The sequence below is a fragment of the Epinephelus moara genome, chromosome 20, assembly GCF_006386435.1.
Source record: "Epinephelus moara isolate mb chromosome 20, YSFRI_EMoa_1.0, whole genome shotgun sequence".
Taxonomy (NCBI): Eukaryota; Metazoa; Chordata; class Actinopteri; order Perciformes; family Serranidae; genus Epinephelus; species Epinephelus moara.
Genome location: NC_065525.1, coordinates 26224894 through 26242170, shown reverse-complemented (window position 1 = coordinate 26242170; position 17277 = coordinate 26224894). Strand labels below are relative to the sequence as shown.

The window sequence follows — 17277 nt, the reverse complement described above, 5'->3', positions numbered from 1 at the left end:
CAGTCAAAACATATATAAGAGGTCCTTTATTCCCTGTACCATACAGGTAATGAACACAGAACGACTGTATCAGGGAACACTACCATTTTTATAAGATGAGCTCTCTTATTGTCTGTATTTTCCTATTGATTTTTGAGAGAGGTCAAAGACAAATTTCCACTGAGACAGAGGACAAAGTTATCTATCTATCTTAAGTTCAAATAACATTACATTTGCCACACACTCCATAGAGACGTTGGAGTTCAGTGTATTGCTCAAGGACAATTAGACACATGGGCACGACAAGTTGACGATTAGACCACCATCTTCTCAATTTATGTCTGAATCGCGCTGCCATCTGAACTCCAGTCACCGCCTGTGTGACTCAAATTATCTTAACTGTGTCTCAATATCTACACCGTCAGCTACTATGTAATGAATATAATAATGGAAAGTAACTAATTACATTCACCCAAGTATGTATGACTGTAGTTAAATACAATGCTTGCATAGTTTTTCCAGTTCATGCTAATTTATACTTTCACTTCTCGTCATGTCAGAGGGGAAACTTGTACTTGTACTAGTCTGCTACATTTACCTATCAGCTGTAGTTACTAGCAGCTTTTCAGATTTAAAATATAACATGTGATCTGCTTTCAAAATATGTAGAACTGTTATAAAGTAAGAATTATCTAATATATAATGATTTAAATACTGACAGAGGCTACTGTGTAAAAAATGTGCTCTTTTACTTTCGCTTCTGTGACTACATTTTATTGCCGATACCTCTTTTAATTTACTTAAGTTTTTCTTTTAATATTATTTCAGTGAATAGCTCTCACATGTTACTTACAGCAGCCTTAAAGTGTATAACCATCCGATGGCTGAGACCGGACCCTCCCACATATAATACATGTATCCAAAAAGTCTGGATCAGATGGAACACATTACATACTCAGTCCTGTCGTGGCTTTATTAATACAATGAGGTTTATCATCCAGTCGAGCTCTGCTAAACTCTCACTTTTATATTCCCCCATGCACATATCACGTATACAGTACATTATATGTCATAGTCTGAAGAACAAATTTTGCACCTGTACTGTATTGTTGTTGATAAAAAATAAATCAAAATTACATTCTAAATAATTAAGACTGTTTCAGTGACGTATTTATTGCTACTGTTACTTACATAAAATGTAAAAAAAGAGCAAGAGCAAATACATTATATTACAAAAAACTACAAGTAAAAATAGAATAACAAATTTTAGAGTTTACAAAAAGGTACTTAAATTGCTAGTTAAATATAACACTGAGAGTACTCACTGTGTGTTTCCACACCTGGACATTAGTCAGGTTATGAGTGTGAATACAGTGTTCACTACAGGCTGCATCTTTGATCTTGTGGTCACAATACAAACATTTGAGTTTTAGACCACGGGAGGAAACGTGTGGCCTTGCAGCCAGCTATATGGTCTCACGTTTCTTCTCTCTGCTCTGCTGAGCAGCAGACGTATTAGTAAGAGAGCAGAGTCAAGTGTTCTCCTTACTGTATTTACTGAGCACAAACACACTGCATCATTTGCCTCCTTTGGTACACTGACCCGCGAGCAGTCTGCTCGCAGTCCCTCTATATTTACAAGGGCCCATTTGTAGACGGTAAAAAAAAACAGACGCAGGAATTGTTTCTTAATCATCTGCCTGCACAAACACTGGAGGACAGTCGAGTGAATTCTCCTCCAGCATCACTGCACACTCAACAGCACCGATCTGCAAAAGACACCGCAGCTAGTATACAGAAATGATCCTCTAATGATTTGTAAAATCAATTTCAATTTCCGTCAGATGTTGCCTTAAGCATCAGAAATGACATAAATGAAACACCTACTTAATACATGCAAGCTCAAATATATTTTTTTTAAATAAATAACAGCCATAATTTGGATGCAAGCACAAAAGCAGAACCGATTATTATAAATGAGCCCCCCGGGGAGCTGTTGAATGTACCCCGCTGTTAGCCGTACCTTGCTGATGTTTTTAATTTAAGGACTGAAAGGCAAGATGTTTTTTTTATTCAGTGACATTTCAAACGTAGTATCTGTATCATGCATATATTTACAACTATTACCGCTGTGCTAAATCAATCATTAGAAACTGACAATCAAGTTTGGTGAGTACAAAAAAAATTGCACCACAAGACCATAAACCTACCTGTGTGAATTCTTTAGCTGCGAGGCATTTAAATATAATTAACTGTTTCTCAGAGGGTAAATTCAGCATCTATTGTATACTTCCGAAACAATATTCACAAACACAGCTGTCTAAAAAAGAATTAAATGCAAAACCACGATACACTACACACACTAAGGCTGTACGTGTACAACAGCTCCCCACCCACCACTTCCTTTTTTATGTTTAACACTTTTTGAAGCTTCACTACTTAAAAACCACCAGTTAACCAGTTGGCTGATTACAAAGTGTGAAAAGACTTACTGTGAGTGGATCTACACAACTCAACAATGAAAGCTGGGAGCCTGAGTGAAACACACACGATCACAGAAGAAAATGATTTTCCATCATCACAAGCTTATTTGTTATTTAATACTCATTATTTTTTCCCCAGAACATCCACCCTTCGATGCAAATGTGCAAAAGGCTATTTTTCCGTGAGGTACGTGGATATATGTAGTCACTTTACAGTAATAGGATGAGTTATAGCTGTGATAATTGTCTCCATAGTGAGCCGTGATCGCCCACATGCAACGCAGATACACAGCAGGTGGGAGGTGAACATACTGTACAAACACTTATACTCTACTCTTTGCGCCGCATCTCCTCCATAACTGGAACATGGTCCTATACACGCACGCCGAGGTTAACGGCAGAGTATGCATTTGCAGTTATAAATCTTTAGGAGGCAGCGTCTATTTTGCATTTGTTATATTATGCAAATGTGAGTTTATATGGATGTCAGAGTATGGCATGAAATACTGACGCTATGAGGGAAAAACTCCTTCACACACTGCTAGATATCATTAACGTCTGTTCGATGGATTCCAAGAATCTTTTATTTTATGTTTTTGTTTCCACTTCTCATAAACCTGACTCGTCTGCTTCGACTTCTGATTTCCTCCATTTCACAGAATGCTTTCCACAATCCGCCTCCCGAAAAAAACTGTTTCCTAAAGAGAGCAAACAGATATACAGTATGCTGTGCGGAAACACCACACAATAATATGCAATTTAATACACTGTTGTGGTCAAGTGACGAGACACTGGTATCTCAGCTATCATTTGTGTACAATGCAATTTTTCCTGTATGACTGTCGAAATGTGGTGTAAAAAAATCCCAAAGTAAGCACCTCTAATAGCCTGATTATGATATCACAACATGAAAATTAAAAATAAAGTCCTACTAAAGCCTGTATGTGTGAAATAAGCTTTGCATTACAAAACATTGTCTGGGCCAGTTACACTGAACATAAAAAAGGCACAGGCTTGTAAGATAATTCATCAATAAGGTGATTAGTGTTTAGTGGTTGGGGAACAAATCAATACAGCACTGTATCTTGATATACACAGACGGCAAGTATCATTTTTTACTGTATAAATGATTAATACTGCAAATACAAATTAAACTTGTAGTGGGCAGCTAGAATAATAAAATCATTGCTTTTTCAGTCCACTAGAAACATTTTGCTGCAATAAAAATGACTCAAGTGAGAAGCTTTATCTTTAATACTTTATTTTCTTAGATAAAATAGGCTAGATGTTGACAAACTTTTCCTTTGGGGACATAATTTATAGTTGAAAAAATATAATTAATCGCAATATAACTTATCCCAATTCTTAGCATATCACAAAATGTTTAAAATAACATGACTGAAGTATCATGATAAACTCCTGTAAGTGTATAAGTGTTGGAGTCTCTATCATCACACCAACCAATATGACAACCAGCTGCTTAAGTGCCTTTTCATTTAAAAGATAAATTAATGGAGATAAATTTGCCCTGTGGGGTGAATAAACTTTATCTTAAGTATCTCATACCCCTCTTTGTAAAAGGTGAAAGGCAGTCACTCAGTTAGAAAATGGAATGATGGCTCTTTCACTATCCATAGGCTTATACTGTAGCGTTAGCTGGAGACACCTAAAATAAAAATCAACATTTTATCAAAACAACAATAATCACTTTCAGGCAGACAATTGGATGTTAATTTGAATTGAGACGTGTGAAATCAGCAAACTTGTTTATTTCTGTTGTTATTTTCAGCTGTAACCGAAACATTTAAAGATACGTAGGTAAACACGGTGGTCAGAGCCATCTGATGCTTCTGCTGTGCTTTTATTATGTCCTCTTGCTTCGCTAGCGCCTTAGATAAACCAAACCCACAGGCACGGAAGCTAACATTCAGCAATATTGCTGTGGATGGGAGCCGCAGCAGAATGTATTTCACCTACCTAAAAAGACCCACCTGCAGCCTAGATGTACACTATGTTAAGAATATTTTCACGACTTACACACCAAGCAATCGAGCCAGCGGTAGACCAGCAGCTCTCGTGATAGGTGAAGTGAAACAACTTCAGTGCTCTGATGTTAAAAGCTGTCTGACGGCAAAGTAAAGCAGTGAAAATACAAATATAGTGCACACTTAAACTGATATTGATATTTTTTTGGTGGGTCTTTTCTAGTTGGCTAAAAGCTAACCAACCTCGGAAGTGTTTGCTCAGTGCCGTTTCATTTCATGTACGTGACGCTGCGTTATAGTAAACAAAGAATGATTTGGTCTATACAGAAAACAAAGTTTGAGGTTACTGTGGTTCCTTATTCAGCCAATTGGGAAAATTATTCGGAAATTAAACTCTAGCACGCTGTAGCTCACTTTTAAAACAAAAAAATGGCCTGAACACAAAGTAAATGTTGTCATCGCACCCTCCCCCGCTGATAGAGCAGCTTGACTTGACTTGTTTAGTGTGATGATGGAAGATGAATTGTACCTTTTTATAAAGGCCGGATGTCACACACTGATGAGCGCTGCTGAACCTGCCAGTGGCACAACATCTGGTGTCAGCCTCTGACTCACCTCCAGCCAGGAGGGCTCTCCAAATCGTATCAGGACTAAAACAAGGAGTTTATTGACAGAAAAATGATCTGATCTTGCTCTCTCTGTCTCTCTATAAATCAATTTTTTTTTAATCTTCAGATGTTATCATTTGTCTGCTGATTGTATGATGTAGGCCTATCCTATAAAAGAAACTCACAGCTGCCACATGGTCTCCAATAAAGGCTTCATACTGTAACAGTACATCCATCAGCCTGTAAATAAAAATGACCGCAGAATGTGGTTAAGAAAAAAGGAACAATATCAAACAGTTATGAATGAGAGGGTTGATCTGAGTGACTGATTCAATGCATCCCTCTTGTGGAGGACTAACTCACTCCACAGCTTCCGAGTATAGTAGGTGGCACTGGTCCAGAGAGTCCAAAGGACCTTTGAAACCTGAAACCTGAGCCTGGTCTACAAAACAGCGGCGAGAGACCTGTCCGGCGAGGGTTGGAAATAAGATGTGGGCTTGTTGGTTAAACGCAAATTAAGTTACTAGAACCTCGAGTGTGACTGATCCTCCTCTGCTGGACAGAATATTTTGGATTCTTCAAGGCAGGCAGAGAACAAAATCTTACGCTCTGGCTCGGACACGCGGCTCCGTCGGGCCAACTGTGGCTTCGTCGCCAGTGTGTGAGCTGAGCTGCAGTTAGCAGGGCCAAGCACCGACAGGCTCAAACTGCTGTGTTCACTGGTAGATAAACACCCTATGATCCTCGTCTCTGGAGCGCACCAGTGTGTGAGTACGCAAATTTATGTGCGTGCGTGCGTGTTTGCAAAAACACTAACCGTTGCATGTTCCCTACTCATTGTGCCCTCGGTGTGTTTACCAATCTCAAAGCCAACAGAGCAAGTGCTTCCACAAAGGGCTGCCAAAACACAGAAGACAGCTAATAAAAGATGGCATTCATTCTTATCCAGTACTTATTCACATGCCTGTGCACAGCAAAATGTCAAGCCACCCTCTCAGTTATGGTCAGAGCAGAAAAAAATGCCTGTTTTTGCTTAAACAATGGCTGTTTGATTTTTTAATATACAACGAGATGGAAACACTAAAACCAGACAGCGTTATTGTACATGCAGCTATTGATGTCATTCGATGAATAAAGGCGGAAATACAGTGATGTAAAACACCGTTACAGCAGACTTTGGGTAATTGTATGCCGGAGAAACAAATGAGCACAATTCCAGGGAAACAGATCATTCCCACCTTGCATCAGTACTGAATAATCAACACAATCCATTAGTGTGCTTCGTAACACAGCACACTTAAGTGGTATGGAAAATTCATGTAATGGGATATTATAATGTCTCACCAAACTACAAACTAAGCACTTCCACTATTTCAAAGTCCTTGCTTGAGAGCACAAGATTCAATCAGTGAATTTCAATGCAGGGTGGAAGCACCACTTGCTATTCAGCCTTCATATCAGTCAGTCAGCCTCAATCTCTGTCCCTCCTCCTCCTGCAGCCACAATGGCAAGCTTGTGCTTGTGGTGATTGTGTATGTGCCTCACCAGTGCTCAGGGCAGCAAACGTGTGCATGTACATGCTCATGCGCCGCCATCTAAACGATATCAAAGGCGGAGACTGTGGAGCGTATGACGTGTTTCAATCAGCACCTGGGACGATATATTTAAGCAAGGGCTCTTCACCCTGCACTGGCTCATCAGCTAAAGCCATTTTGATTTTTTGAGAGGTCCATCTATGTCTGTCTGTCTTTCCCGTCACCACCTGGGAGTGTGCCGAGTCCCTCTTCATCCCTCCATTATGCTCTGTGCAGTGGGACTTCCCCTGCCTGCAGGACCTACAGACGGTCTTTATTTGCTGTGACCTCAGAGCACCCTGACACCCTGAGAAATCAACTACTAAGCCCCCGCTTCTACTGGGAAGAAGATCAACAGTGAGAAAACCAAGACGGTGGAAGGCCTTACTCTGTCAAATACTAACCACCCTTTGACGTGAGACAGGAAGAGAGTTTAACACTCCAATGTCTTGACCTCTAGACAGAGTCTGAAATCAAGCCATGCACAAACACAAACACTTTCTCTTTCTTTCTTAATCTGTCTCTAAACTTAAGAAAAAAGCCAGACATCTGTGCAGCGGCCCTCTCGCATGCTGCGAGAAAGATGCTGCTGGAAGCAATAATGTCACTTTGCATCTCATTGCTGGGCTGCACACTGCCAGCACAGCATATGCATGGAGTGGAGAGTTGTTGTCAATATGCACTAAATGCATCATCGCATTAATATTTGAGGCAAATTTCAATTAATGCTGCGGTGGACAGCACGAGCACTGCACTGGGCATATACCTGAGGGACAGAAGTGGTCCTAGACAACCTCTCAGTTTTCATAATAAAGTTTAGAGGCTCAGGCATAGGTGTAGATTTTCGGGAGGACGCAGGAGACACGTCGCCCTCAAAATTAAGTACATGTGCTTTTGTCCCCTCCCCAATTAAAAACATGAAAATAGCAGAGGACTCTTATCTTGGCAAAATGTAGGCACTGCACCATAAATTGATGCAGAAAATGTATAAATTGGTGCATAAAAATTCCCCAGAATGCACTAAATTAAGTGTTTGATACTCAAAATTTTGTTGCGAAGGATCACCAAACCCTCCTGTTTTATACGTGTCCCTCCCAATGTTGAAACTAAACCTACGCCCTTAAGCACAGGAAGTGAATTTGATTATTTACAGACACAAACAAAAGGTTCCACATCATATTTCCTAAAAGTAATGGGGTGTAAATCACAAGCTTCATTACAATACAATGTTTATAGAAACTTTGGACTTGTTGATATCACAAAGTCTGCCACGAAATGATTTTGAATTTATTCAATTCAGGGGCCTGCGATCGATTTGAGACAATATCAGGAAGTACAGTATCCTCATTGTGTTTTTCTTGACTGCTTATCAGTGCTTGCCTGGTGCTAGGCTGATAGCACTGTTTGAATGTTTGAGAAGGAGGTGTACTTGACGTAAGTGGCACCACAGGCCTGCCATGGGAATTTCAAAATAAAAGTACATCTGAAAGATGACGATATGTATCGAACTTTTCACTTTGTATTGATAATACCAGATCGTTGATCACTGAATCAATATATCGATGCAGTTCGGTAATAAATCCATTTAACAAAGCAACTGATAATTCTTCGTGTCTGACCTTATAGTCAAGTCAAACCCTCAGCTCTAACGGAGCTGCATCTCAGCTGTGTGTGCAGCAACTGAACCAAAACAAAGAGCTGGTTGCTGAGGGGCACGGCACAAGATCGTAACCCCTTAAAATGTCAGTCCTCGCAGCCCCCCCCCACTGCAGCGGCCAATACCTCTTTTACCGACAGGGCCCTTTTGGACAGAATGCCACAAGCACACAGCTGTAACAAGAAACCAGAGCCTTACCAAAGACGAAGATCCCTGGCTTTCTGTTGATGTAAAGAAGACACCAAAGAACAGGGAAAAAGTACTCTGTGGATATAAATTACACACCAAAGAAGCCAGCGTCAGGTGTATTAATGACACGGATGAAAAGGGGGTTTCAAGCATATAAGCTAGGACATACCCAGAAGAGACATAAAGAACTGCTTGCTATCTGAATACTTATCTTCTAATCCCACGTGAGATACACAGACCAACTAGCTGCAGCCAGCTGGTGTTTCCTATTTGAGTTTGTGCTGAGGGAGGGTGTCCTCTCAAGTGTTGAACACACAGAATCTTTTGCTTGCTTCCACCGTCCTCGCCAGCTCAAAGACCTACATGTAGCTTGAAGATATCTGTATGATAGTAGATTGAAAAGCTCTGTCTGCAGGGATTTACCATCACATGCAGGCCAGTGAGAATTAAGGTTGTGCGGTTACTGTACATGTAGCCTTTATTTTTTATCTAAGCCCAAAGGATGTATACAGTAGACTATAATGACGTCTCCTCTGAATCCATTATTTCTATTTCCGAAATGAAACACACACACACACACACACGGCCACATATAGCTTGGCTAAGCAGCTATACAGTACTTCATGTTCTCTTGTCAACCTGATTATTTCATTTTGGTACCATGGGAAAAAACAGTAAAACAGCATTTACTGCAAAGCAACGCACAATGTCAGGTTGGCTAGATAACTTACAGTGGTGGCTTTTTTCAAACAAGCATCTGTGATGTAGAGATATCAAGGAACTAATTGTATGCAGCTGACACTACTTCAATCATAGGGCAGCTACGATGCCCTACAATGACCCCCAAATGGAAGAATTTCATTATCTCCACAGATCCAATAAGAAAGGAAACACAAGAACAAAAGGAAAAGAGATTGTTTTGACACCTGTTATATCTCAGACTCTGCATCTCACAATACCTGTATTGTGCAGTGTTGGATTGACTCCGTGCGTGGGTGCGCTCAAGTAGGTGGAGAGGGCAATATCACATAACCTGGTTCTTAATTTAGTATCTGAAGAAAAAGGCATGAAAACCAATAAACCAGTTCCTGAATAAATAAAAAAAGAGTGTTCTGGCCTCACCACAAGAAGGCTGTGGTGATCTTTCACCACTTTTGTGCAAGTTACAAACGACCAGAAATACTCAGTAGGTACAGCTCTCCCTGTCAGCCGCTGCTTTTGGGGTTTTCTTTAGCAAGGTGTTAGAGCATGGGTGTCAAATGGGCCACATACAGCCCAACTTGATCTCAAGTGGGCCGGACCAATGAAACCATCACAAAATAACCTTTAAATAACAACAGCTCCTATTTTCCCCCCTTTTTTTAGGTGTAAACAAGTAAAGGTACATTCTGTGAACGTTCATGGTTTTATAAAACAGATGAGCAACCTGAGATGTCTCAAGAAAGATAAGTGTAGCTTCAATATCTCAGTTTTCCTGCATTCAGTCTACTTCTTAGTCTTTACATGTGCATTTATCCATACATTTCTGTTTTTTAGCAATAGCGTTCCTCCAATATTCTTTTATACTATATTCTGGACAGAGTGGAAAAGCCTCTGAAACAGCATTTTACATGACGCAGATACGTCTGTTTGGGCAGATTGGACCCTTTGGTGGGCCGGTTCTGGCCCATGGGCCGTGTCTTTGACACCCCCGTGTTAGACTCACTAGAGGCCTACATAGTAAAGTGGTAAGGCAGGTCTTGAGATACTAACACTGGTGGTGCAATTTGTCAGTAGGTGCAGTCAGCCAATTAGCGTAAGTTCCAGAATGAGTATTAGGGCCTTGACACACCATGCCGACCACCAACTGTTGGTCAATGAGGAAAGTGAGGAAAGCAAACAAACAAGTAAGGTCAAGAGGGTGTGAGATCAAAACAAACGTATTATATTAGGTAAAAAAAATTAGCCATTGAGCTCTGTAGGTGAAACAGTTCGGAAATGTTTGTGTTATTGTTTGCTAGCGCACAGTAAATATAATTTGTTCTTTCAACATCCGGTTGTCATGTAAATATGCTACGTGGCTGACTACTCTTTTAAATCTACCACCACCTGCTGGTATGGAGAGTTATTTCTTCTTATGCAGGTGCAGAATGTATGTGCTAGTTGGCCGCTGGCTGTAGTCTTTGTGGTGTGTTCAAGTGCAACTTTTTCGCTGAGACACAGGCGACATAAGCTGATGCAACAGTCGGCCTTCATCTCCACTAGTTCTTTCGTTTGTCACTTCACTTTGTGTGTCTGGGCCTTGACTACCTGATGGTTTGTGTGCATCCATCAAATTAAACAATACACACTACTAAAAAAAAAAAAATACAAACACAAACCCTGTCAAGCCAATTTTTCGGCAATGCGTTTTCCTAACTGGAGCGTTCCGTCCTGGACTATTTGTGATTTGATCGGCCATTTAAGTGGTGGGCTGGAAGTGTATGAGAGAAACCATTCTCTTTGTTCTATGTACAATGTCAATGAATCATTACATACTATGTTTTGGGAGGCATGCATGTTTACAGACTGAAGGGAAAAATCTATTTGCATTTTCTCTAGAAAACGAATGCCTGAGGAAACAATTTCAAAATTCATTGAATTGCTTTATGCAGGCCATTGGCCTTATGACACTGCCAGTGGGTTTATAAGACATGCACAGTTGCACCGTGCATTTAGACAAAAGATTAATACCTTTCCTGCTAAATATATTAAATGCATGAAAGTATCTTAAGTTGCGCCATTTGATACCTCAATAATGTCTGACTTTGGAATCATCCCATCCCTCTTTGATGGAAAAATAGATGAATAAATGGCCAGTGTATTCTTATCAGAGGCAAAGGGAAAATGCCCTGAAGCTAAGAACTGTTAATACTTAAACAATTAAGTAAAACTTTTCTAGAGTAGACAGACTGGACCTCTATGCTACAATATTAACATACATTTACCAAGAGGTAGAAAAGTACTGAATGCATCTCTTACTCTTGTGGTCTGACATTTGTAATCCTGTTGAAGGAAGCTACATATAACCCCTGAATTTAGCCGCAGAGCCCCAAGTGCTTCCAGCACTTTACTGTGGTCAGTTTGGCTGAAGGAACAACCATTAGCTATCCAAATGGAACCGATGCTAACTACAACAGCCAATTTAATCTGAGACCCAAACTGTGCCTGTCGAGGATACTTGACCAGGGCACAAGTCAACATTTAATGCAAGCTGCAAAAGATGTGCAGATACAATGAATCTGATGCATGTTATCATTTACTCCCATTACCCATGAACATCATGGACTTCGAGCCACCAAAAGAAGCAAAAGACATCAGTTATCCTTGTGAGAGGTGAATGGATCCAAGCCTGCTCGACAAAATCACAAAATCTTTGATATAAACTTTGACATGGGCCTCTTGGATGGACAAAATAATCTTGGACTCAGTAACTTTGTCTGTGTTCTCCAAAGTGCCTCAAGTGCACCCACGGAGATAGAATTCAGTGGGCGTGGGTGCATTGCGGAGGAAAGATGTGTCATACTCACACCAGTATTGGGGACTAACATTATCATGTTGTAGTGACTGATGATGCAAAACAAAATGATGATTCCCTTTTATGGTTCAAGGGTTTTCACTAAAAAAATGTGTGTAAGAGCAACAGAGAGGGACATTTTACTCATTTTGAACCAGCTTTGTATCATAACTATGTGGGTAGTGTGTGTAAATGCACTTTGGTAAACCGCCCTCCATCTTGCCAGCGTCAAGACGTCCTTGCTCATCTCTCAGCTCACATCTGTCTTTTGCTGGCTCTACGGCTGTTGCTCGAACTACTACAGACTACCGCATTAGGACACAAAGAGTACAGAAGCGGATCGAGAGAGAGTACCGCCCCTCTCTTGCTCAAATGGTAAAACTAGATAGCGCTGAACGCATATAAACCAAGATTCTGTTATTGTATTGCCTATTTCTTACCTCAAACATTCTCAGAAACCTATTTAAATGCACTGTTTGGCTGTAATACGAGAGTTTGTGAACAGGAAGTGGGCACCATTCTATTTCCTCTATTGTAGAAATGAAGGCTGAAAAAATTAAGATCAAACAGTAAAACTAGGGCAGTACTGACCAAATATGAACCAAAATACTGTTACTGCGCTGCCGATGTCTCACCTCAAATGGTTTCAGATGCATATTTTAGCCTACTGTTTAACTGTAATAGCAAATAGTTTGTTACCAGCTAGCTGCCATTTTATTTCCAGATGAGAAACTTGCACTACATCAACTATCAGCGAAGTGTTTTTTGATCTAGCGAGGCGCAGTGCATTCTGGTTTTCTACATTCTGAGCAAAAGCAAATGCTGCAGCCCTTTTTTCTGTTTTCTCTGGTCATATAGCACCAATTTCTAAAGTGTTTGCATCTTTCTACCGCATAGACATCCCAGTTTTATAAAAAGACCATCCTTCCAGCATTGAAATACTTCTTTAGTGATTTACTGATCTGGTACAGCCTTTGGTCTGATTCATTTTGAAGAGGATTTTTGTCATTTAATATGTACACTTTTCATTGGTTAGTTTAAAACAAATTAAGTTCCCTACATCAGGGCTTGTGAGCGCTGCTATTACTCTGATTATTCATCATTTTATTATTTCAAAATACTAGCAGCAATAGTCTATGTAGTACAGAGTTATCTTACCCCTTTTAAGGCATTTGCTAACATTAACTTGATGCAACATTATCCAGTCATTCTTAAGCTGTAGAACAAACCCTAAAGCCCTAAAATTATTATATGATTAAGTGCAGCATTCAAGTTTAAGTTCTCAGGGCTCTTCAACCTCATTCAGTCCCCCACCATGATTTGATAGTTTTCCTATTTTATGAAATCGACCTCTTTTTTTCCCAGCTACAGTCATGATTCATTCTGCAATTACATCTCTATATCGTAGTTTCTACTGGTAGTGGCGAAGTCCGCCATTATAACTGCTGCTCAAGGAACGTCTGCTGCCCCCAGAATTCTGGGACCTGTAGTTCTAAACCGCACTTCCTGTTAGAAAAACAAACCATTCGCATCGCTAAATCAACCAGAACTAAAATTTTAAATGTTAAATGAGCACATCAGTTACAGAGCTGCATGTCGGTGACCTCACACGGGGTCCGGACCCCACAGTAGAGAAAGTATGTGGGTGGGGGGACGGCCAGTAAGCTTTCAAGAGTGCGTGGGAGAGTCGTACAAAAAGCAGTGGGAGGAATGTAGCTGCAGGGTAAATAATCAGAGTGGACCTCAACCACATATTCTTCTAAGATTAATATAACTCTGAATGTACAGTATGCGCAACTATACGACTGCTAACAAAGGGTGACGTCAAATAAATTTCCCTGCAAACCCTCATAATATATTGTACAGAAATATAGGCTAATTTACTTCTTGATCACCTTGAGTCAGCTCATGTCATCCCTTCATCGCACTCTCGCCAGAAAGACGACAACGGAGATGGTAGACATATTACTATAGTTGAGAAAGGGCAAATTTACACCCACAATGTTCCATGAATGGGTTTTGTTAAACGTTTGATGAGATGATTGCTCTGCATCTTACTGTACAGAGTAAAGATGAAAGAAAGGGCAGTGACAGTGACAGACAGCAGAGCATTTCTTTTCTCTACTTAAGAAAATGAATGACGTAGGAAGCAAGCTAAACAACAGCGCTACTGCCCCTCTTTTCTCAGGGTGGCGTCAAACCTGCATTTCGCTTTTAATATCTCCTTCAACGGAAATAAACTGTGAGACAAAATGGAGATACACTGAGTTTCCAACAAATGCAGCTGGCTTTTGCAGAGAGGCCTGACCTCTTTTTCTGAATGAATGAAAATGACCTACGCTGTGGGCCTGCATGAATCTAAATTGAGTCACCAAGGGTATCCTGTGCAACAGTGTTCTGTTTGATTTAGAAACTGCTCCCTTGCTGATTCGAGGCAGGACAGGGGATGGCTGTGCCCATTGGGCCTTGTGGGGGAGAATGTTACAACGGCAGACGTCTCCAGCAGCCAGCCTGCTCCCAGACTCAGCACCAGCCACCAGACAAGTGCAGCAACTCAAATGCAATTAGGTGCAGCAGCCGCAGACACACACCCGTGTACTCGCACGTATACACCAGCTATGCCCATCACAGAGGACATCTTCTTGGCAAAACGTAACATCCAGCTCCTCTTGCTACCTGTGACACATTTGGATAAAATACTGAGAAAAAGCTCTGTCTGGGACACATAAATCCACAACCTGTGGTCTCTGTCTGTCTGAGGGTGTCACTCTTTCAGTTTTGATCACAATACTGTCTCAGTGGTGATGCCAGTTAATCGTGTGCAACTGTAAAACTGTGTATATGCCAACTCATCTCAAAACACCAAATTAATGTTGTCATGAAAATGTTCTATAGAAAGATCATCTATTGCAAAACTTCAGGGTCAATTTAAACTTCAATGGTCACTATCTTATACTATAATAATCACACAGGCTCTGGTGTCTTCGTGATAAATATTACAATAAACCTTTCTATTATACTGCAATCTAAAAGTGAAATTCGCACATAGACGGTGAGAGTTCATGTAGCTCTAAGGTGAAGCATCATCTAATAAAAGCAGCGTAATATTTTAAAGGAGCAGTGTGTAACATTTAGAGGGATTTAGTGTCATCTAATAATGAGGACTGCAGACTGGACGTTTTTACTGGGAGCTGAAATGTCTGCAGAGGTCTCTTTTTCTTAAATGGACCTGGTGATTTAAACCACCAAAAACACTGAAAAAAGCAGTTCCACGTTAAAAAAAAACCAACTGTGTTTTTCTGATGCTGCTAGTCATGGAGGTGCTGCTAACACGAAAACGTGAATGGCCCTATCTATCATATGGAGCCAGTGTTTGGTTTGTACGTTCTGGGCTAATGTAGGAACATGGCAGTGCAACATGGCGGGCTCCATGGACGAGGACCCCACTCCCTATACGTAGATATAAACAACTCAGTCTAAGGTAAAACACAGTTCTTATTATCAGGTGATTAAACATGAAAGAAAACCCACTTTCATTTCATATCCCCCTAAATCCTTTAAATGTAAATTAAATGTACCAAACAACATTTAATTCAGAGACTTGCATGTTTAACAGGTGCGTTTTTGTCTCAGCATTGGGATTCAACAACTTGATCCTCAAGTGTCAGACAAAAAAAGGCCTAGACGGTGCTCTGAGAGGGCTAGTCCTACTTTTAGAAATCAAACAGCAGCCATTATGATTGATTTCTAAAGCCAGCGTGCCTTAAAAGTGCCTTAAAACAGACTTCCTCTGATGAACGTTAGATACACGCTCAGGGAAAACTGTCTGTATTCAATATTAATGGGAAATACCCCATTTCAAAAGAGGATTGTGCCTTAAAAGCTGGTGTCACTTTCTTTCTTCAGACTGCTGAATTCAAACATATTGTTCTTTAGGGCAAGATTAAGGGTGAAAGAGAAGTACGTTTGTGGGGGTGTTTGCTTGACTGACAGGTGTCTCAGCACATCACAGTCAGCCGCAGTGGTTGCCACTTCCTTGTCCCTTCTCAGCCCTATCTAGATTTGCTCAATGGGGCTCAATTTGGGATTTACTGAAGTCCAAGCACCTAGAAATCCTTTCCGAAAACCTATAGGTCCCTTCAAAGTATAGTTACAAGCCATGTGGGATAAGATAAGATCATCCTTTATTCGTCCCACAGCGGGGAAATTTGCAGATGGGATCCCCTATGTAGGCTATGTCTTCAGAGACTCAGATATCAAAACCAAACAGGTAAAAAAACAAGCTCTGGTCTTGCAAACACTGTCAAATCTAGATTCAGTATTTCTAAAAGTTCATAAATCATGGTTAAATGGTTTCTGCAGTAAACTTATTACAACACTTCTGTGGTTGAAACCTTTACCACAGCATGAAAGGGAACACTGGTGTAAGGATTTATTACAGCTTTATGGCACAAAGCTTACAGCTTATTTAGTTTGTGATTTGGAGGCATATTTCATGTCACCACATATTAACAAACACATTTCAGAATGGACTGGAGACAGTTTTCCCCACAAGCAATGGCTCAACATGAAGGCCCCGTGTATGGACTCACGTATGACCACAGTTCAGTGACTCTGGAAATGTCCACCCTCCCCTATTTTGATGTGTGAGAGGAGCCCCTGTGCCTGCCTCCATGGCCTCCAGCTGACCTCCCTCCGCCTGCAGACAGAACACTTAACATTGCTACCCCACCTGTAGAGATGTCTGAAGAACAGGGCCCACTTCAAAGCCGTGCAGTGATTGGGCCATGATTACCATGGGCACTTGACTCATTTCATCTCCTCTGAGGGACTAAACTTTGGGGGGAATCAGGCATGGACACATGGAATTCTTTTCAAAGGAAACAGGAGATTTAAGCCCCCTTTGCAGGTGCATTTCATGGTCCGCAAGATGATTGATTCTGATCGTTCTTTTAGATTCCTGCCTAATGACACCAGTGGAGAACACACCACTGCTGCTTGGTCCTCTAAATGTAAACTTGAAGGATTATTCTAATAATGCAACCAGTGTTTTTACACAAAGATAGCTTAGGTTTTTGAAGTAGGTAGTGGGCAACCGGCGCAGATGTTTGCAAAGGAATGTCATTTTGTATCAGTCGAGAAGCACTTTGATAAAGCGGCACTGCCACAGTGACATGAAAGCCCAACTGGGTTCAACAACAACCGTCATCTCTGCTCTGCTTTTCTGTAGCTAAATGCCAGTGACAGGAACAGAATTCACTGTGGTA

General features: G+C 40.7%; 1 protein-coding gene across 1 annotated transcript in view; it reads right to left on the bottom strand.

The window, feature by feature from the left end:
• Positions 1-17277, bottom strand: part of otud7a (OTU deubiquitinase 7A) — a 52004-nt gene that overhangs the window by 33501 nt on the left and 1226 nt on the right. The gene's annotated exons all lie outside the window — the stretch shown is intronic.